Below are 22,399 nucleotides of genomic sequence, written 5' to 3' on the forward strand. Positions count from 1 at the left end.
GAAAGTGAGAGTGTTGAGAGGGAGAGGGAGAGAAAGAGAGAAAGAAGGAGAAGGAAAGCTTCTCACAGCCACCGCCGTTGTTTGCGAAGAAGAGGAGGAAGTGTACAGAGGGCGAAGAGGAGCCGCCAAATCCATCCTCGAGCCTTTGCGATGAGTGAATATTCCCTCTTGCTTCGTTTTTATTTTTTCTCATTTTGTTTTGCTTGTTTTTGTTAAGAATCATGTGTATTGAGAGAGAAAGAGAGGAAATGAGAGAGGGAGAGAAAGAGAGAAAAGGAAATAAGGAATGAGAGAGAGAGAGTCGTAGTCGTGGTTGTAGTAGTAGTAGTAGTTTTCTTGTTTGTTGTTGTTGTAGTACTAGTAGTTTTTTTTCTTTTCTTGTGTATTGTTGTTTAGTTTTCTTATTTGTAGTAGTAGTAGTAGTTTTTTTCTTTTCTTTTCTTGTTTGTTGTAGTAGTAGTAGTAGTAGTTTTTTTTTAATTTTCTTGTTTGTTATAGTAGTAGTAGTAGTTGTTCTTGTTTTTTTAATTTTCTTGTTTATTGTAATGGTAGTGGTAGTGGTAGTGTTAGTAGTAGTGGTTTGTTGTTGTGGTAGTCGTAGTCATAGTGGTCGTAGTCGTGGTTGTAGTAGTAGTAGTTTTCTTGTTTGTTGTTGTAGTAGTAGTGGTAGTTTTTTTCCTTTTCTTGTTTATTGTTGTTTAGTTTTCTTGTTTGTGGTAGTGGTAGTGGTAGTGGTAGTAGTTGTTGTTGTTTTTTCTTCTTTCCTTGTTTATTCTAGTGGTAGTGGTAGTGGTAGTGGTAGTGGTAGTGGTAGTGGTGGTGGTGATGGTGGTGATAGTGGTAGTTGTTGTTGTTTAATTTTTTATCTCATTTTTTATTGTTGTTGTGGCAGTCGTAATAGTAGTAGTAGTAGTGGTAGTGATAGTAGTAAAAGTTGTTGTTTAATTTCTTCTTTTCTTGTTTGTTGTTGTTGTGATAGTTGTAGTCGTCGTAGTCATGGTTGTAGTAGTAGTAGTAGTAGTGGTAGTAGTTTTCTTGTTTGTTATTGTAGTGGTAGTAGTAGTTTTTTTTCTTTTCTTATTTATTATTGTTTAGTTTTCTTGTTTTTTGTAGTAGTAGTAGTTTTTCTTTTCTTTTCTTGTTTGTTGTTGTTGTAGTAGTAGTAGTTTTTTTTTACTTTTCTTGTTTGTAGTCGTAGTAGAAGTAGCAGTTGTTGGTTTTTCTTATTTTCTTATTTATTGTAATGGTAGTGGTAGTGGTAGTAGTAGTGGCTTGTTGTTGTGGTAGTCGTAGTAATGGTACTAGTAGTAGTAGTTTTCTTGTTTGTTGTAGTAGTAATAGTAGTTTTTTTTTCATTTTCTTGTTTATTGTTGTTTAGTTTTCTTGTTTATAGTAGTGATAGTGGTAGTGGTAGTGGTAATAGTTATTGTTGTTGTTGTTTTTTCTTCTTTTCTTGTTTATTCTAGTGGTAGTAGTAGTTGTTGTTTAATTTATTATTTCTTTGTTTATTGTTGTTGTGGTAGTCGTAGTAGTAGTAGTGGTAGTGGTAGTGATAGTGATAGTAGTAGTTGTTGTTGTTTAATTTTTTCTTTTTTTGTTTGTTGTTGTTGTGATAGTTGTAGTCATCGTAGTCATGATTGTAGTAGTAGTAGCATTTTTCTTATTTGTTGTTATTGTAGTACTAGTAGTTTTTTTTCTTTTCTTGTTTATTGTTGTTTAGTTTTCTTGTTTGTAGTAGTAGTAGTAGTACTTTTTTTAAAAAATTTCTTGTTTGTTGTAGTAGTAATTATTATTGTTGTTGTTTTTTCTTATTTTATTGTTTATTGTAATGGTAGTGGTAGTGATAGTAGTACTGGTTTGTTATTGTGGTAGTCCTAGTCATAGTCATCGTAGTCGTGATTGTAGTAGTAGTAGTAGTTTTCTTGTTTGTTGTTGTTGTAGTAGTAGTAGTTTTTTTCCTTTTATTGTTTATTGTTGTTTAGTTTTCTTGTTTGTAGTAGTGGTAGTGGTAGTGGTAGTGTTAGTTGTTGTTGTTGTTGTTTCTTCTTTTCTTGTTCTTATTCTAGTGGTAGTGGTGGTGGTGGTGGTGGTGGTGGTGGTGGTGGTGGTGGTGGTGGTGGTGGTGGTGGTGGTGGTGGTGGTGGTAGTAGTAGTAGTAGTAGTAGTAGTAGTAGTAGTGGTAGTTATTATTGTTTACTTTTTTATTTCCTTGTTTATTGTTGTTGTGGTAGTCGTAGTAGTAGTAGTAGTGGTAGTGGTAGTGATAGTAGTAGTTGTTATTGTTTAATTTCTTCTTTTCTTGTTTGTTGTTGTTGTGATAGTTGTAGTCGTCGTAGTCCTGGTTTTAGTAGTAATAGTAGTAGTTTTCTTATTTGTTGTTGTTGTAGTAATAGTAGTTTTTTTTTCTTATTTATTATTATTTAGTTTTCTTTTTTGTAGTAGTAGTAGTAGTAGTTTCTTTTTTCTTTTCATGTTTATTGTTGTAGTAGTAGTAGTTTTTTTTTAAAAAAAATCTTGTTTGTTGTAGTAGTAGTATTAGTTGTTGTTGTTTGTTCTTATTTTCTTGTTTATTGTAATGGTAGTGGTAGTGGTAGTAGTAGCGGTTTGTTGTTGTAGTAGTCGTAGTCATAGTCGTCGTAGTCATGGTTGTAGTAGTAGTAGTTTTCTTTGTTGTTGTTGTAGTAGTAGTAGTTTTTTTTTTCTTGTTTATTGTTGTTTAGTTTTCTTGTTTGTTTAGTGGTAGTGGTAGTGGTAGTAGTTATTGTTGTTGTTGTTTTCTCTTCTTTTCTTGTTTATTCTAGTGGTGGTGGTGGTGGTGGTAGTAGTGGTGGTGATAGTGGTAGTGGTAGTTGTTGTTGTGGTAGTAGTAGTAGTAGTAGTAGTAGTAGTAGTAGTAGTAGTAGTAGTAGTAGTAGTAGTAGTAGTAGTAGTAGTAGTAGTAGTAGTAGTAGTAGTAGTAGTAGTAGTAGTAGTAGTAGTAGTAGTAGTAGTAGTAGTAGTAGTAGTAGTAGTAGTAGTAGTAGTAGTAGTAGTAGTAGTAGTAGTAGTAGTAGTAGTAGTAGTAGTAGTAGTCGTAGTGATAGTGGTAGTAATAGTAGTAGTTGTTGTTGTTTAATTTCTTCTTTTCTTGTTTGTTGTTATTGTGATAATTGTAGTCGTGGTAGTACTAGCAGTAGTAGTAGTAGTAGTTTTCTTGTTTGTTGTTGTTGTAGTACTAGTAGTTTTTTTTCTTTTCTTATTTATTGTTGTTTAGTTTTCTTGTTTGTAGTAGTAGTAGTAGTTTTTTTTCTTTTTTTCTTTTTTTTTTCTTGTTTGTTGTTGTAGTAGTAGTAGTTTTTTTTTTTAAATTTTCTTGTTTGTAGTAGTAGTAGTAGTTGTTGTTGTTGTTGTTTTTTATTATTTTCTTGTTTATTGTAATGGTAGTGGTAGTGGTTTGTTGTTGTGGTAGTCGTAGTCATAGTCATCGTAGTCGTGGTTGTAGTAGTAGTAATAGTAGTAGTAGTTTTCTTGTTTGTAGTAGTAGTAGTAGTAGTAGTTTTTTTCCTTTTCTTGTTTATTGTTGTTTAGTTTTCTTATTTGTAGTAGTGGTAGTGGTAATTGTTGTTATTTAATTTTTTATTTCCTTGTTTATTATTGTTGTGGTAGTCGTAGTAGTAGTAGTGGTAGTGGTAGTGATAGTAGTAGTAATTGTTGTTTAATTTCTTGTTTTCTTATTTGTTGTTGTTGTGATAGTTGTAGTCGTCGTAGTCGTGGTTGTAGTAGTAGTAGTAGTTTTGTTGTTTGTAGTAGTAGTAGAGTAGTAGTAGTTTTTTTTCTTTTCTTGTTTATTGTTTAGTTTTCTTGGTTGTAGTAGTAGTAGTAGTAGTAGTTTTTCTTTTCTTTTCTTGTTTGTTGTTGTAGTAGTAATAGTAGTGTTTTTTTTAAAAAAAATTCTTGTTTGTTGTAGTAGTAGTAGTTGTTGTTTTTTCTTATTTTCTTGTTTATTGTAATGGTAGTGGTAGTGGTAGTAGTCGTGGTTTGTTGTTGTGGTAGTCCTAGTCATCGTCGTCGTAGTCCTGGTTGTAGTAGTAGTAGTAGTAGTTTTCTTGTTTGTAGTAGTAGTAGTAGTTTTTTTTTTTTCGTTTTCTTGTTTATTGTTGTTTAGTTTTCTTGTTTGTGGTAGTGGTAGTGGTAGTGGTAGTGGTAGTGGTAGTAGTTATTGTTGTTGTTATTTTTTCTTCTTTTCTTGTTTGTTCTAGTGGTAGTAGTAGTGGTAGTGGTAGTGGTAGTGGTGGTGGTGGTGGTGGTGGTGGTGGTGGTGGCAGTGGTGGTGGTGATAGTGGTAGTGGTAGTTGTTGTTGTTTAATTTTTTATTTCCTTGTTTATTGTAGTAGTAGTAGTAGTAGTAGTAGTAGTAGTAGTAGTAGTAGTAGTAGTTTTCTTGTTTGTTATTGTAGTGGTAGTAGTAGTTTTTTTTCTTTTCTTATTTATTATTGTTTAGTTTTCTTGTTTTTTGTAGTAGTAGTAGTTTTTCTTTTCTTTTCTTGTTTGTTGTTGTAGTAGTAGTAGTTTTTTTTTACTTTTCTTGTTTGTAGTCGTAGTAGAAGTAGCAGTTGTTGGTTTTTCTTATTTTCTTATTTATTGTAATGGTAGTGGTAGTGGTAGTAGTAGTGGCTTGTTGTTGTGGTAGTCGTAGTAATGGTACTAGTAGTAGTAGTTTTCTTGTTTGTTGTAGTAGTAATAGTAGTTTTTTTTTCATTTTCTTGTTTATTGTTGTTTAGTTTTCTTGTTTATAGTAGTGATAGTGGTAGTGGTAGTGGTAATAGTTATTGTTGTTGTTGTTTTTTCTTCTTTTCTTGTTTATTCTAGTGGTAGTAGTAGTTGTTGTTTAATTTATTATTTCTTTGTTTATTGTTGTTGTGGTAGTCGTAGTAGTAGTAGTGGTAGTGGTAGTGATAGTGATAGTAGTAGTTGTTGTTGTTTAATTTTTTCTTTTTTTGTTTGTTGTTGTTGTGATAGTTGTAGTCGTCGTAGTCATGATTGTAGTAGTAGTAGCATTTTTCTTATTTGTTGTTATTGTAGTACTAGTAGTTTTTTTTCTTTTCTTGTTTATTGTTGTTTAGTTTTCTTGTTTGTAGTAGTAGTAGTAGTACTTTTTTTAAAAAATTTCTTGTTTGTTGTAGTAGTAATTATTATTGTTGTTGTTTTTTCTTATTTTATTGTTTATTGTAATGGTAGTGGTAGTGATAGTAGTACTGGTTTGTTATTGTGGTAGTCCTAGTCATAGTCATCGTAGTCGTGATTGTAGTAGTAGTAGTAGCAGTAGTAGTTTTCTTGTTTGTTGTTGTTGTAGTAGTAGTAGTTTTTTTCCTTTTATTGTTTATTGTTGTTTAGTTTTCTTGTTTGTAGTAGTGGTAGTGGTAGTGGTAGTGTTAGTTGTTGTTGTTGTTGTTTCTTCTTTTCTTGTTCTTATTCTAGTGGTAGTGGTGGTGGTGGTGGTGGTGGTGGTGGTGGTAGTAGTAGTAGTGGTAGTTATTATTGTTTACTTTTTTATTTCCTTGTTTATTGTTGTTGTGGTAGTCGTAGTAGTAGTAGTAGTGGTAGTGGTAGTGATAGTAGTAGTTGTTATTGTTTAATTTCTTCTTTTCTTGTTTGTTGTTGTTGTGATAGTTGTAGTCGTCGTAGTCCTGGTTTTAGTAGTAATAGTAGTAGTTTTCTTATTTGTTGTTGTTGTAGTAATAGTAGTTTTTTTTTCTTATTTATTATTATTTAGTTTTCTTTTTTGTAGTAGTAGTAGTAGTAGTTTCTTTTTTCTTTTCATGTTTATTGTTGTAGTAGTAGTAGTTTTTTTTAAAAAAAAATCTTGTTTGTTGTAGTAGTAGTATTAGTTGTTGTTGTTTGTTCTTATTTTCTTGTTTATTGTAATGGTAGTGGTAGTGGTAGTAGTAGCGATTTGTTGTTGTAGTAGTCGTAGTCATAGTCGTCGTAGTCATGGTTGTAGTAGTAGTAGTTTTCTTTGTTGTTGTTGTAGTAGTAGTAGTTTTTTTTTTCTTGTTTATTGTTGTTTAGTTTTCTTGTTTGTTTAGTGGTAGTGGTAGTGGTAGTAGTTATTGTTGTTGTTGTTTTCTCTTCTTTTCTTGTTTATTCTAGTGGTGGTGGTGGTGGTGGTAGTAGTGGTGGTGATAGTGGTAGTGGTAGTTGTTGTTGTGGTGGTAGTAGTAGTAGTAGTAGTAGTAGTAGTAGTAGTAGTAGTAGTAGTAGTAGTAGTAGTAGTCGTAGTGATAGTGGTAGTAATAGTAGTAGTTGTTGTTGTTTAATTTCTTCTTTTCTTGTTTGTTGTTATTGTGATAATTGTAGTCGTGGTAGTACTAGCAGTAGTAGTAGTAGTAGTTTTCTTGTTTGTTGTTGTTGTAGTACTAGTAGTTTTTTTTCTTTTCTTATTTATTGTTGTTTAGTTTTCTTGTTTGTAGTAGTAGTAGTAGTTTTTTTTCTTTTTTTCTTTTTTTTTTCTTGTTTGTTGTTGTAGTAGTAGTAGTTTTTTTTTTAAATTTTCTTGTTTGTAGTAGTAGTAGTAGTTGTTGTTGTTGTTGTTTTTTATTATTTTCTTGTTTATTGTAATGGTAGTGGTAGTGGTTTGTTGTTGTGGTAGTCGTAGTCATAGTCATCGTAGTCGTGGTTGTAGTAGTAGTAATAGTAGTAGTAGTTTTCTTGTTTGTAGTAGTAGTAGTAGTAGTAGTTTTTTTCCTTTTCTTGTTTATTGTTGTTTAGTTTTCTTATTTGTAGTAGTGGTAGTGGTAATTGTTGTTATTTAATTTTTTATTTCCTTGTTTATTATTGTTGTGGTAGTCGTAGTAGTAGTAGTGGTAGTGGTAGTGATAGTAGTAGTAATTGTTGTTTAATTTCTTGTTTTCTTATTTGTTGTTGTTGTGATAGTTGTAGTCGTCGTAGTCGTGGTTGTAGTAGTAGTAGTAGTTTTGTTGTTTGTAGTAGTAGTAGAGTAGTAGTAGTTTTTTTTCTTTTCTTGTTTATTGTTTAGTTTTCTTGGTTGTAGTAGTAGTAGTAGTAGTAGTTTTTCTTTTCTTTTCTTGTTTGTTGTCGTAGTAGTAATAGTAGTGTTTTTTTTAAAAAAAATTCTTGTTTGTTGTAGTAGTAGTAGTTGTTGTTTTTTCTTATTTTCTTGTTTATTGTAATGGTAGTGGTAGTGGTAGTAGTCGTGGTTTGTTGTTGTGGTAGTCCTAGTCATCGTCGTCGTAGTCCTGGTTGTAGTAGTAGTAGTAGTAGTTTTCTTGTTTGTAGTAGTAGTAGTAGTTTTTTTTTTTTCGTTTTCTTGTTTATTGTTGTTTAGTTTTCTTGTTTGTGGTAGTGGTAGTGGTAGTGGTAGTGGTAGTAGTTATTGTTGTTGTTATTTTTTCTTCTTTTCTTGTTTGTTCTAGTGGTAGTAGTAGTGGTAGTGGTAGTGGTAGTGGTGGTGGTGGTGGTGGTGGTGGTGGTGGTGGTGGCAGTGGTGGTGGTGATAGTGGTAGTGGTAGTTGTTGTTGTTTAATTTTTTATTTCCTTGTTTATTGTAGTAGTAGTAGTAGTAGTAGTAGTAGTAGTAGTAGTAGTAGTAGTTTTCTTGTTTGTTATTGTAGTGGTAGTAGTAGTTTTTTTTCTTTTCTTATTTATTATTGTTTAGTTTTCTTGTTTTTTGTAGTAGTAGTAGTTTTTCTTTTCTTTTCTTGTTTGTTGTTGTTGTAGTAGTAGTAGTTTTTTTTTACTTTTCTTGTTTGTAGTCGTAGTAGAAGTAGCAGTTGTTGGTTTTTCTTATTTTCTTATTTATTATAATGGTAGTGGTAGTTGTAGTAGTAGTGGCTTGTTGTTGTGGTAGTCGTAGTAATGGTACTAGTAGTAGTAGTTTTCTTGTTTGTTGTAGTAGTAATAGTAGTTTTTTTTTCATTTTCTTGTTTATTGTTGTTTAGTTTTCTTGTTTATAGTAGTGATAGTGGTAGTGGTAGTGGTAATAGTTATTGTTGTTGTTGTTTTTTCTTCTTTTCTTGTTTATTCTAGTGGTAGTAGTAGTTGTTGTTTAATTTATTATTTCTTTGTTTATTGTTGTTGTGGTAGTCGTAGTAGTAGTAGTGGTAGTGGTAGTGATAGTGATAGTAGTAGTTGTTGTTGTTTAATTTTTTCTTTTTTTGTTTGTTGTTGTTGTGATAGTTGTAGTCGTCGTAGTCATGATTGTAGTAGTAGTAGCATTTTTCTTATTTGTTGTTATTGTAGTACTAGTAGTTTTTTTTCTTTTCTTGTTTATTGTTGTTTAGTTTTCTTGTTTGTAGTAGTAGTAGTAGTACTTTTTTTAAAAAATTTCTTGTTTGTTGTAGTAGTAATTATTATTGTTGTTGTTTTTTCTTATTTTATTGTTTATTGTAATGGTAGTGGTAGTGATAGTAGTACTGGTTTGTTATTGTGGTAGTCCTAGTCATAGTCATCGTAGTCGTGATTGTAGTAGTAGTAGTAGCAGTAGTAGTTTTCTTGTTTGTTGTTGTTGTAGTAGTAGTAGTTTTTTTCCTTTTATTGTTTATTGTTGTTTAGTTTTCTTGTTTGTAGTAGTGGTAGTGGTAGTGGTAGTGTTAGTTGTTGTTGTTGTTGTTTCTTCTTTTCTTGTTCTTATTCTAGTGGTGGTGGTGGTGGTGGTGGTGGTGGTGGTGGTGGTGGTGGTGGTGGTAGTAGTAGTAGTAGTAGTAGTAGTGGTAGTTATTATTGTTTACTTTTTTATTTCCTTGTTTATTGTTGTTGTGGTAGTCGTAGTAGTAGTAGTAGTGGTAGTGGTAGTGATAGTAGTAGTTGTTATTGTTTAATTTCTTCTTTTCTTGTTTGTTGTTGTTGTGATAGTTGTAGTCGTCGTAGTCGTGGTTTTAGTAGTAATAGTAGTAGTTTTCTTATTTTTTGTTGTTGTAGTAATAGTAGTTTTTTTTTCTTATTTATTATTATTTAGTTTTCTTTTTTGTAGTAGTAGTAGTAGTTTCTTTTTTCTTTTCATGTTTATTGTTGTAGTAGTAGTAGTTTTTTTTTAAAAAAAATCTTGTTTGTTGTAGTAGTAGTATTAGTTGTTGTTGTTTGTTCTTATTTTCTTGTTTATTGTAATGGTAGTGGTAGTGGTAGTAGTAGCGGTTTGTTGTTGTAGTAGTCGTAGTCATAGTCGTCGTAGTCATGGTTGTAGTAGTAGTAGTTTTCTTTGTTGTTGTTGTAGTAGTAGTAGTTTTTTTTTTCTTGTTTATTGTTGTTTAGTTTTCTTGTTTGTTTAGTGGTAGTGGTAGTGGTAGTAGTTATTGTTGTTGTTGTTTTCTCTTCTTTTCTTGTTTATTCTAGTGGTGGTGGTGGTGGTGGTAGTAGTGGTGGTGATAGTGGTAGTGGTAGTTGTTGTTGTGGTAGTCGTAGTAGTAGTAGTAGTAGTAGTAGTAGTAGTAGTAGTAGTAGTAGTAGTAGTAGTAGTAGTAGTCGTAGTGATAGTGGTAGTAATAGTAGTAGTTGTTGTTGTTTAATTTCTTCTTTTCTTGTTTGTTGTTATTGTGATAATTGTAGTCGTGGTAGTAGTAGCAGTAGTAGTAGTAGTAGTTTTCTTGTTTGTTGTTGTTGTAGTACTAGTAGTTTTTTTTCTTTTCTTATTTATTGTTGTTTAGTTTTCTTGTTTGTAGTAGTAGTAGTAGTTTTTTTTCTTTTTTTCTTTTTTTTTTCTTGTTTGTTGTTGTAGTAGTAGTAGTTTTTTTTTTAAATTTTCTTGTTTGTAGTAGTAGTAGTAGTTGTTGTTGTTGTTGTTTTTTATTATTTTCTTGTTTATTGTAATGGTAGTGGTAGTGGTTTGTTGTTGTGGTAGTCGTAGTCATAGTCATCGTAGTCGTGGTTGTAGTAGTAGTAATAGTAGTAGTAGTTTTCTTGTTTGTAGTAGTAGTAGTAGTAGTAGTTTTTTTCCTTTTCTTGTTTATTGTTGTTTAGTTTTCTTGTTTGTAGTAGTGGTAGTGGTAATTGTTGTTATTTAATTTTTTATTTCCTTGTTTATTATTGTTGTGGTAGTCGTAGTAGTAGTAGTGGTAGTGGTAGTGATAGTAGTAGTAATTGTTGTTTAATTTCTTGTTTTCTTATTTGTTGTTGTTGTGATAGTTGTAGTCGTCGTAGTCGTGGTTGTAGTAGTAGTAGTAGTTTTGTTGTTTGTAGTAGTAGTAGAGTAGTAGTAGTTTTTTTTCTTTTCTTGTTTATTGTTTAGTTTTCTTGGTTGTAGTAGTAGTAGTAGTAGTAGTTTTTCTTTTCTTTTCTTGTTTGTTGTTGTAGTAGTAATAGTAGTGTTTTTTTAAAAAAAAATTCTTGTTTGTTGTAGTAGTAGTAGTTGTTGTTTTTTCTTATTTTCTTGTTTATTGTAATGGTAGTGGTAGTGGTAGTAGTCGTGGTTTGTTGTTGTGGTAGTCCTAGTCATCGTCGTCGTAGTCCTGGTTGTAGTAGTAGTAGTAGTAGTTTTCTTGTTTGTAGTAGTAGTAGTAGTTTTTTTTTTTCGTTTTCTTGTTTATTGTTGTTTAGTTTTCTTGTTTGTGGTAGTGGTAGTGGTAGTGGTAGTAGTTATTGTTGTTGTTATTTTTTCTTCTTTTCTTGTTTGTTCTAGTGGTAGTAGTAGTGGTAGTGGTAGTGGTAGTGGTGGTGGTGGTGGTGGTGGTGGTGGTGGCAGTGGTGGTGGTGATAGTGGTAGTGGTAGTTGTTGTTTAATTTTTTATTTCCTTGTTTATTGTAGTAGTAGTAGTAGTAGTAGTAGTAGTAGTAGTAGTAGTAGTAGTAGTAGTAGTAGTAGTAGTAGTAGTAGTAGTAGTAGTAGTAGTAGTAGTAGTAGTAGTAGTAGTAGTAGTAGTAGTAGTAGTAGTAGTAGTAGTAGTAGTAGTAGTAGTAGTAGTAGTAGTAGTAGTAGTAGTAGTAGTAGTAGTAGTAGTAGTAGTAGTGATAGTAGTAAAAGTTATTGTTTAATTTCTTCTTTTCTTGTTTGTTGTTGTGATAGTTGTAGTCGTCGTAGTCGTGGTTGTAGTAGTAGTAGTTTTCTTGTTTGTTGTTGTTGTAGTACTAGTAGTTTTTTTTCTTTTCTTGTTTATTGTTGCTTAGTTTTCTTGTTTGTAGTAGTAGTAGTAGTTTTTTTCTTTTTTATTGTTGTAGTAGTAGTAGTAGTTTTTTTTTTAAATTTTTTCTTGTTAGTTATAATAGTAGTAGTAGTTGTTGTTGTTTTTTCTTATTTTCTTGTTTATTGTAATGGTAGTGGTAGTGGTTGTAGTAGTGGTTTGTTGTTGTGGTAGTCGTAGTCATAGTCATCGTAGTCGTGATTGTAGTAGTAGTAGTAGTTTTCTTGTTTGTTGTTGTTGTAGTAGTAGTAGTTTGTTTTCTTTTCTTGTTTATTGTTGTTTAGTTTTCTTGTTTGTAGTAGTGGTAGTGGTAGTGGTAGTGGTAGTAGTTATTGTTGTTGTTGTTTTTGCTTCTTTTCTTGTTTATTCTGGTGGTAGTGGTAGTGGTGGTGGTGGTGGTGGTGGTGGTAGTGGTGGTGGTGATAGTGGTAGTGGTAGTGGTAGTTGTTGTTGTTTAATTTTTTATTTCCTTGTTTATTGTTGTTGTGGTAGTGGTAGTGATAGTAGTAATTGTTGTTGTTTAATTTCTTTTTTTCTTGTTTGTTGTTGTTGTGATAGTTGTAGTCGTCGTAGTCATGGTTGTAGTAGTAGTAGTAGTAGTAGTAGTTTTCTTGTTTGTTGTTGTTGTAGTACTAGTAGTTATTTTTCTTTTCTTGTTTATTCTTGTTTAGTTTTCTTGTTTGTAGTAGTAGTAGTTTTTTCTTTTATTTTCTTGTTTGTTGTTGTTGTAGTAGTAGTAGTGGTTTTTTTTAATTTTCTTGTTTGTTGTAGTAGTAGTAGTAGTTATTGTTGTTTTTTCTTATTTATTGTAATGGTAGTGGTAGTGGTAATAGTAGTGGTTTGTTGTTGTGGTAGTCGTAGTCATAGTCGTAGTAGTCGTGATTGTAGTAGTAGTAGTAGTAGTAGTAGTAGTAGTAGTAATAGTAGTAGTTTTCTTGTTTGTAGTAGTAGTAGTAGTAGTAGTAGTAGTAGTATTTTTTTTTCTTGTTTATTGTTTTTTAGTTTTCTTGTTTGTAGTAGTGGTAGTGGTAGTGGTAGTGGTAGTGGTAGTAGTTATTGTTGTTGTTGTTTTTCTTCTTTTCTTGTTTATTCTAGTGATAGTGGTAGTGGTATTAGTATAGAGAGAGATGTTTTGTTGAATGAAATCGGTAGTAGAGAAATAGAGATGTTTTGTTAAAGGAAACGAGAGAGGGAGATGAAGAGAAAAAGAAAGAAGGAACAAGAGAGAGGGAATAAGCATACAACATAATAAAAAAAGAGAAAAATAGAGAGAGATGGAAAGAGAGAAGAGAATCAATGGATAAAAAACAAAGAGAGGGTAAGATTTTGTTCTTTAACATCTTCTTTTCTTGTTTGTAGTGGTAGTAATAGTAGTAGTAGTAGTAGTAGTGGTGGTGGTGGTGGTGCTGGTGGTGCTGGTGCTGGTGGTGGTAGTGGCAAGGTTCGATCCAATACCACGAGATGGAAAACACTCTGATATACGTTAATTTTGTTGAGTTACAAGAGAAGAAATCCATTCTTAAACAATTTAAGAAAGAAAAAAAGAATGATAACAAGAACAAATTGTTTGTCGTAATATAGATCAAATGGAAAACGATGAAGGTCGTGATGTTCAAGATCGCGAGGTGTATCTTAATCAGCGTGTCCCATGTCGACCTTGCTCTCAATGTAAGCTGGCAATTAGAAGAAAACGTCGATTGTCTATAGAACATGTACGACGCTTTGGCTAGTTTTAATCAGAGATCATTGATCAAGCAATCTCAGATTTTGAGCAAATGGTAATAAAAGTGTATATCAATCATACATTGTATTCACAAGCTAATTGAATACCATATATAAAAACATCGGATGTGGTTGGCAAATTTTCTATCCAGAGAGGTGATGTCTCGTCCCAAGGAGGAGTGCATCCTTTGTAGCCAGTTAGAAAAGTTCATGGTTGTGTGATGGATGGAGTGCCTGAGCCAATCCACCACTTGGAAGGTACTACCCAATCTATACCGTCAATACCAAATGAGACATGCAACCTTCCAAACTTTTCTACAATCTTGGAGCCTGAGATGGAGGCAATGATCGATGCATTGATGCCTATGGATGTCGAGATATCTGATCCGCTTAGAGAGGAAGCATCCATACCATTATATGATGGGTGCCGAGTATCTCACCTGAAGACACTGCTTGCACTCCTAAGTGTGCAAGCTAAATACGGGTGAAGCGATGTGAGTGTGACCATGTTATTCAGGTACCTTGTACGTACGCTTCGTTGATTTCTTTTCGTCACTATCATAAAAAACATTGTACTTTGTCAAGGTATTTTATGATTTTTTGTCAGGTTACTGAAGTATCATATATTACCACGTACAAATACCATGCCTGAGTCTTGTGATGATGCACAACATGTTTTACGAAAGCTTGGGATGGACTACAATAACATCCATGCATGTATCAATGATTGCATATTGTTTCGAGGAGAATATGAGACTATGAAGATATGTCCAAAGTGTGGTGCTCATAAGTATCGACAGGACGTGCAAGGGCAAACCATTCTTTAAAAAGTTTTTAGACACTTTTCGCTTATCCCCCGTATAAACCACATGTTTCGTATGTTCGGCATGGCGAGCTTAACAACGTGGCATGCGCACAATAGGTCCACAGATAGAGTTCAACGAATATCAGCGGATTCATGCGCATGGAGCCACATTGACTCTACCTTCCCGGGCTTTGCTTGAGAGCTAAGGAATCTTCGGCGCGGTTTTGCTATGGATGGCGTGAACCCATTCCGTCTGCGCTCAACTTCTTACAGTGTATGGCCTATAGTCCTTGTCAACTACAATATCCCTCCATGACTTTTTACGAAGAAATGATATCTCATCCTTAGCTTGCTCGTTTCGGGCTGCTACAAAGTCAAAAATATGGATGTGTATCTTTGTCCATTAGTCGATGAGCTTAATATTTTGTGAGAGAAGGGGGTCACCGTGCAAGATATGAGCAAGCGCGATGGTCGACGGTCCGCCAATATTTGAGCCATTCTCATGTGGACCATGCATGACTTTCTAGGATTAGGAGAGTGCTCAACTAAGTAGGCTTTCGTTCTCGTTGGTATTCACTGGATAGAGGTATTGAGACATGTCTGGTTACCTCAGGTTATCATACATGTCCATTGTGTGGACCACAGTTAGACTCCCGAAGGTCACGAACCATGAAGAAGATGGTATATCAAGGATACACTGCTTTCTTGCCAGAGGGTCATGAACTCAAGGAATGAAATGGAATGCAACGGTTCTCAGTTTTCTATGAGTTGCGATATTGGATCCACTTACACATCAACCATTTCAATGCCTTCTTCAACTTACACACTTTGTTCTCTGAATGGGGGGCCTCAAACCCTGGTGGCTAAGCCATGTACACCTCCTCCTTGAGGTCACCATTTAAGAACGCTGACTTAACATCCATTTGATACACTGGCCACTTCTTGTGGGCAGCCACTGCAAGTACCGTGCGAATAGTGATCATTCTGGCAGTTGGGGCAAATGACTCTTGAAAATCAAACCCTTCAACTTGTGAAAATCCTTGGGCAACCAGTCTAGCTTTGTACTTTTCTAAGGTACCATCAGCCTTGTACTTTACCTTCCATATCCACTTGGTGCCAATAACCTTCCGCTTTGCTGGTCGATCCACTAGCTCCCAAGTGTCATTCTTCATTATGCTGTCATACTCCGCCAAGTTTGTACTACGAATGGATTGTAAGTGGCCTATAAATTTTGCTATTTGGAGTGTAGTTGTTGTTCATAATGCTTTCTCATTTGTAGCAGTTTGTACTACCAATTGCGATCGCAGGATGCCTTACTCCAGAAATATGTGGGGCGATTTACAAGTTGTCAACTTTAGTGCAATGGATCTCACAGAAGGACATTAAGACGTCCTCTATTGAATCCACAAGGCGGGGAGCAGTGGAGACGGTCTGTCTCTTTGAGAAATACTTGCCTACTAGCATGCTCACAATACAAATCCACCTTCTTATTTATCGTGAAGATAAAGTGGAGATTGCTGGACCTGTCCATACGTGATGGATGTTTTTCTTGGAGTGCTTCATTAAAACCCTAAAAGGCTTTGTGTGACAATGAGCTTGGCTAGAAGGTAGCATGGCTGAAGGTTTGTTGGTGTCTGAGGCGTTAGTGGATATTTCACAATGGCTACCAACGATGGATTTAGACAATAATATACTATGGTTACTGAAGGACAATGATAGACTGACCAGAGATGTGGTGGTTGGAAATGGGATAGAAAAAAGAATGGATGTTGCAATGGAGGAAAATGTGAATCGCTTTTGTATGTTGCACCATGCCTCCATGGAGACGTGGCTCGTTAGGTACCAGCAAGCTAGGAAAGATCGGGAGAAAGCCCGATCTGAATTTCAACGTAGTACGTGCCATCAATTGATTTCATATCCCGAGGGCATAGAGAAGATGCCGCGGTTTATGTCAACACGATAGTTGCATGGAGCTCTGACTGCAGCGTCTCGTAAAGGGGCGGAGGTCTCAACGGAGAAGTGGGAATTCTCAAGGGGATGTAGTCCAAAGCTGATGATGTGTTTAGGAATTGTCGTATCTATATTTTATATGTGACAAATAATTGAGTGTTTCAATGTACATTACAAAATATATAGTGCGGCGTGGTCGCACGGACGTCATTTTCGCGTGGAGCGTATTGACAAAATGCACTCCACAATAGATTGTGGTATCATGGCAAAGTTCAAGCAAGAGAGTTGACTTGAAAAAAGTTTCTTCTGCAACTTTGTAGACCAGGTCGAAACCGATCGGGCATCGCGGGAATGGAGTATTTTGGAAACTTGCAAAGTATTGTCACGATGGATTACTATAGCTTCTCCATGATCCTATTCGATGTGCAGTGGTTCAAAGTGGTACTTGAAGGAGCTGGAGCAACAGTTCAACGAGGTCCATCTGGATTTCTTGAAATAGATTTCGAAAAAAAATGAACGGATTTGCGTGACACGTTTGTGTTGCCAGTCCATTGTGAATAGGTGCATGAACTCATGCTTTTTTTAATTGTATTATGACATGGTACATGTCACAATAGTTAAATCTCTCTTGTATGTGATTTTGAATAGGTAATTTTCTATCCAAACCCTCGACAACCTCGATGGTGGTACATTATACCTTCAGCTCCCCAAAGTGCGAGAGTATATGATCATAGCGATGTTCCGAGCAGCATAAATGAAGACAATATGCAAATAGAAGGGTCGATATTGCAAGGGGTGGAGACCACTGAAAGCTTGGAGCATGTAGAGGAGCCAGCATTGGATAACCATAATGGAAATACAAGAGTCCAAGAATTCTTTGAGAACGAGGTAGAATCATCCTTTTGTGGTGACATATCTATCAACCTTCCAGTGTATGCGGAGTTGTGTCAGGAGATTGACATGGGACCATAGTGTACTTCATACTTAGAGCATCCACCTACTCAACAAATCGCTTATAAGGATACATAAGATATGCATTTTAAGTAATATCATTTTTTAAAGATTTATATTATTGTGCTTTGTATAATTTATATTGATTATGCTAGCATCAATTTTTGTCTGTGCAGGTGATCTTTGTGGATATTTAGATCATCACAATGAGTCGAGGGATGAGCAAGGAGGATCTACAAGAGATCTTCATGTGTATGTCGCCAGATCAGATGGATCGATTCAAAGATATGATAGACCGGGAGCTGTCTCGGACACCATCAGACCGTTCTATTAGATCTACTTTGATGCGCTCTAATGCTTCATTTTGGAGAAGACAAGGTTGACGCTCTAGACTTGGGCCAAACAGAGGGAGTGGTTCAGGGGGATGCTGCAGAGACCTGGATGCAGTGAGCCTGCGGTCGGCTCGGGATACATGTGCTACTCCTTGCTCTCTCGTGGCAGTTTGAGAGAGCATGGATTAGGCGGTTGTTGTGGAGGTACAGATGCAATGTCTCCTTTATTCTGCTGGAGTTGCGTCCCCCATAGGATTTGTCACACCTATGGGCACGTCTACTCCAGTCACTCCAACTTTTGCTCAGCCGTGCGCAAGAGGTACCCCTATGGGTGCTACTCTGAGAGATACTATCCCCGTAGGTACACTATATGTACAAGGGTATCTTGAATATGCCCAGGAGCATGGCCATAGGTGGGAGAGGACACATCTTAGGTGTACCCCAGAGGGGTATGAATACCTTGTAGATGATAGGATAGGAGCCATCATCATGAATGATGAGGGGAGGAGGAGGATGATGGTTCGTGTGAGAGATTTGTGCCAACAAGTTTTTCGGCACAACGTCTTGGATCATTGGAAGAACATACCAGAGGGGGGCAAGGACTACATAGTAGCATCCTTGTATGAGGAGTTTTCGGTACCAGCCACAATAGATAGGTTTTCCATGGGCTGGATGATGGAGTGCATGCGTGCGTACATGTCACACAGACGATCGGATGCACGCAAGGCACTTAAGAGTGGGGCCTCAAAGCCCGAGTGGCTAGACGCAGATGATTGGCGTTGACTTAGGGAGGAGGCTAGAGATTCTCCAAGACGTTGGAGATAGCAGCTCGAGGCGGTAAGGGCACGATTGGAGGCATGAGTGGTCCATCATCTTGGGAGTGGCAGCCACAGGACATATCTGGAGGACTTTGTAAGTTTTTCTTTTGTTCTGCTTGCTTATTTTTTTGCAATATCCCTTTGTACTAACAATCATGTTTCTAACAGTTGTATTTTGTTTTCTTTGCAGCATTCCATTACAAACCGCGATCCCACTGGCCTAGAGACTTGATATGCAGAGAGACACAGTCTCACTGTATTAATCAACCGATTGTATGGACATGGCGGCCCTATAAGTCACTCATCTTTCTTGTCCGTAGTTACTAAGTTTAATTAAAATACATTATTGTATGGTGGACTGATGCGTAGTTGTTGTTTTGTAGAGTTCGTTCAATGCTTCTTTGCGGCGGGTCGAGATTTCGGATGGCGAGGATCTACAGATCGCGCTTGGATCCCTGGAGCTCATATACTCTTCTTTTTTGGTCACGTGATTTGTGTAGGCATTTTCTATGTAGTAGTAGTATCTTGCCATGATTATACCAGTCGCTTTCATTACGTGATCATGTACTTATTTCATGTATCACTGTTATGATTCAAGTACACTTTTCTTTTATTTACACGAGCATTGTACACATTACTAAAACTATTTTGTATGGCCCAAATAAAGCACATAGTGTTATATGTGGTAGGGTAGCTTGCTGCCCTGCCACAATTTTTTTTTCCTTGTTACCATCCCTATTAGTGTCACAAATTTACAGCACGTGTTGCTCTCAGCGTCGCAACATGCATCGCAAAGCGTCTTTATCAGCGTCACTATTTGGGTTGGTATCAGCATACCGACTGTTCTATGGCATCGCCAATACCAACGTTTTTTGCGACGACGGGGAAAAATTTCTTTATGAACATTTTCCTCACTTTAAACGTCGGTATAAGGCCTGTATCTTGTAGTGGGCATGAGAAAAAAGACCAATTGGGTACAATCTTCCTCCGTGCCTTGTGTGAGTGCTCTACAAAGCATGTATTTAATAATTTATTCATCTCCAAACTGAAAAATAATCCGATTTTTACAATTAGTATGCTTTAGCTTTTGTGTTTGCTTTTGTCCAAATAAAGAATAAAGCAGTTGGGCAACCCAAGAGTCGAGCAGTGTCCAAATATAACGTCCAGTAATAAATATTTAAATTGTGTGTCCATGTGCATACAAAATAATAAATACACGTCAAGCACTTTAATAAATAAGCGCACCAAAATATATATTAGTGCTACGTCTAAGATACGCGCCTATAAAAAATGAGGATTCACAATTATTAAAAAATAATAAAATTAAATTGACAAAAGTGAACACCTAGCAGTCTTCAGCTACAAAATAACTAAATAGGTTGGAACTCTGTCCTAACCTTAATTTAATACGAGTGCGCACTCTAAACTCATAAACATCCATTTATTTAAATATGTATTTTGTGGAATCACCTGCTATGGAATCACCCAATTATATATTAAATTAACGTGACACTCGAAAAAGACAGGCGTCCCCATCAGCTTTTTGCACAAGGAATCCACCTTGTGTAGGAGCCCGGTAAATAAATATAGTTTTACGGAATCCATCGTAAAAACCTCGCGGAATCCACAGTGGAATATGCCTCCTGGCGGCATAAACTATCTCCACCAATTACGACTTTTAGCCACACCACCTCTACAGCTTACACATGTATCACACCAACCCTCCATTGCATGATTGATTAATAAATTATCAGCCTTCACTATAGGAGGCACCCTTGCCTTTAACCTTGACACACAAATAACAATGTTGGATGGACACAAATAATGCTGCCAAAATCACATGTATTCATTGCAAAAAAATTCTATGGTGCCAGACCTAGTGCAGAGAATCTTTTGAGAAAGATTCTAGCTTGGAATTGTATTTAATATCAGGGCTGGTTGGGCGGTTGATAAGGAATTGAAAGAAACCAATAAAAAATACGATGCATTGGGTACCTGCACCATCATTTTGGGGCATCATGAAGTGATACAACTCGAGAAGCTAGTAATCAACATGGAATGGGGCACCTATTCATGTGGTTTTACAATGACAATGTGGATCGTATATGAGACATATATTTTTCCTTTCAACATGCACCACCCAAAGTTCCACAAGTATGGTTGGTGATACGAGGCACATGTTGAGATGTCAAGCTTTACATGAGCTAGCATCCACTACATGCCTTGGTGATGTGGCATGATATTAAATTTCACTAGGATGTGAGGTGATCCACATGAGGATATGCCAGTGATCCTATAGCTAGACTACGCATATGTAGTCCATCCTTGGTTATGACACATTCATTGTATCACCTCTTCTTTTCTAGTGGGTTTACACTTAGTGACCACGTGCACATACGTTGTGGTACTTTTATATTAGTCTTTTATCATGTTATAGACTTAGTTCTTTTGTGTGGAAGACAAAGAAGATTTCAGTCCTCTCCCTTTGTATTCTCAAGTCTCCATTGCTTTTATGTGTATATGCTCTTGGGTGATTCACCTCTCTCCTCTCTTGTTTATTTTCATGGTATCAGAGCCGTCCCATAGTTACATGGAGGTCTATTGAAGGCTAAGGTTAAGGCGTTGGAGCACGAAAGCAAGCAAGAAAGCAATGGGTAAGAAACTCTTTCACCTTGCTTGATTTGCTTGAGGTTATAGCCGTAGAAGACTCGTGAGGCTGGTAGGGCTATAGTCTCTGATTCTAGTGAAACTTGATGAGTAGGTAGAATGGTGTATTTTTTTAATAGATAAGCTCTTTAGAACTTGATGGGACCTAAAATGGGCCGGCACTCGCTATGGCACTAGCCGGACCTCATGCACACAACAGACAACCCCACTACATGGCCTTGCGGCTAGGAGCATCTAAGACTCACTCTACACTAAATGCTAATGTTGTTTTCATATTTGTATTATGTCATAGTCCAACATTTACCATCCCTTCTCCTCAGAGGGAGATCCCATAACATATATGCATAATACCTCATAGCACAAACATAGGGAAGCACCTCTGAGCTAACTGCCATGGCTCCATTGCGACTCTCCTATACCTCGGGGATTGGCCCCAAGATGCATCGCTCCAACATGAAATACACACAATACAAGCTCCACTCTTTCATTTTGAACGTATTCCAAGAAATATCATGTGTCCTTACCAAATAATTCCAAAAAAAAAAGATTGACCAACCTACAACTTAGTGTAAAATATTACACGGCGCAGCGAACAGAATCTGAGAAAGAGATAGAGAGTACACAACAGATAAGAGGAGAATCAGTAAAATTCTTTAACTCCAAACAACTGATACAAAGATGGCTCTGTCCACCCGTGCGCTTCCACTGTGTGAAGCTTAGATGGCGATCTAGACAGAAGATAGGTGAAGAGCTTAAGGCTAGCTGGAACAACAACTCTGACTGGGTGAAAGATGAGTGTAAGATGGCTGCGAAGGGGTTTAGCTTTTATAGCCCGCGAAGGTCGTTAGGTCGGCCTGCTGACCGACCTACCATATGAGCCTCCACTAGTCGGCCAGGGAATATTCCAGGGAATATTCCCTTTACCATCGGGCCGGGGGCGCTGCCCCCGGACCCCCGCCAGGGGGGCCGCTGGCCCCCCTGGGACCCCCCAGCCAGGGGCCGCTTCCGCGGCCCCCGGACCCCACAATAGGGGCCCCTTTTAACTCCCTTACCACGCAACTCAATGCAATGTGCCTCGAGTTGCTACCAGCTTAACCACTCTGTCTAACCCAAAGATTAGACCCACAATGGTCACCTTTTTGCCATCCGGTCACATAGACCTCATCTGATATACAAGTCAGGACTCCACCAATGTCCGGGCTCACACATGGCTTCTCCTCATAATGGGGGCCTTACAACTTTGAGCACCATGGATCATTGGTAGTACCTAATGAGGGTGGGGCATTGATCATATCTAACACCCCCCCTCAATGTCCACCCATAGGTGAACTATCTCCTCGGCCCAATGCCGAGTCTCTGAAGATGAACTTGAAGCAGATCCTTCGTAAGTGCTTTGGTGAAGATATCTGCTCCATTCTCCTCTGTTGGACAGTAGACCAATTCCACTATCCCATCCTCCATCAAATCACGCACATAGTGATACTGGATCTCTATATGTTTGGTGCGTGCATGAAACACTGGATTTTTGGCAATGGCGATGCAACTCTGATTGTCACATCTCAGCACAGTTGGTTCTTCATCCTGCACTCCCATATGCCATAGAATCCTTCTCAACCATACGGCCTCACATGCAGCAAAACAAGCTGCCTTGTACTCTGCTTCGGTAGAAGACAATGCCACTGTTGGTTGCTTCTTACTAATCCAAGAGAAAATTCCTGAACCCAAAGAGAAACAATAACCAGAAACTGACTTCCTGGAATCAATGTCTCCTGCCCAATCTGAGTCACAGTTCCCCACAAGAGAAGTTCCGAAACTGTATGTGATACCATAGTCAAGAGTTTTCTTCAAGTATCTGAGCACCCGCATCCCAGCCTTCCAATGACTCTCATGAGGTTTGTTTGAGAACCTGCTCAAAACACCAACAGCAAAACTGATATCTGGTCTGGTGTTACACAAGTAGATTAGACTGCCGACCAACCTCCTATACCTCCCAATGTCTGCTAGTGCTGATGTATCCTCAACGGATAACTTTACATTCACCTCCAT

Source organism: Lygodium microphyllum, chromosome 3, assembly GCF_053477565.2.
Source record: "Lygodium microphyllum isolate KBCC chromosome 3, Lygodium_microphyllum_v1.1.10, whole genome shotgun sequence".
Classification (NCBI taxonomy): domain Eukaryota; kingdom Viridiplantae; phylum Streptophyta; class Polypodiopsida; order Schizaeales; family Lygodiaceae; genus Lygodium; species Lygodium microphyllum.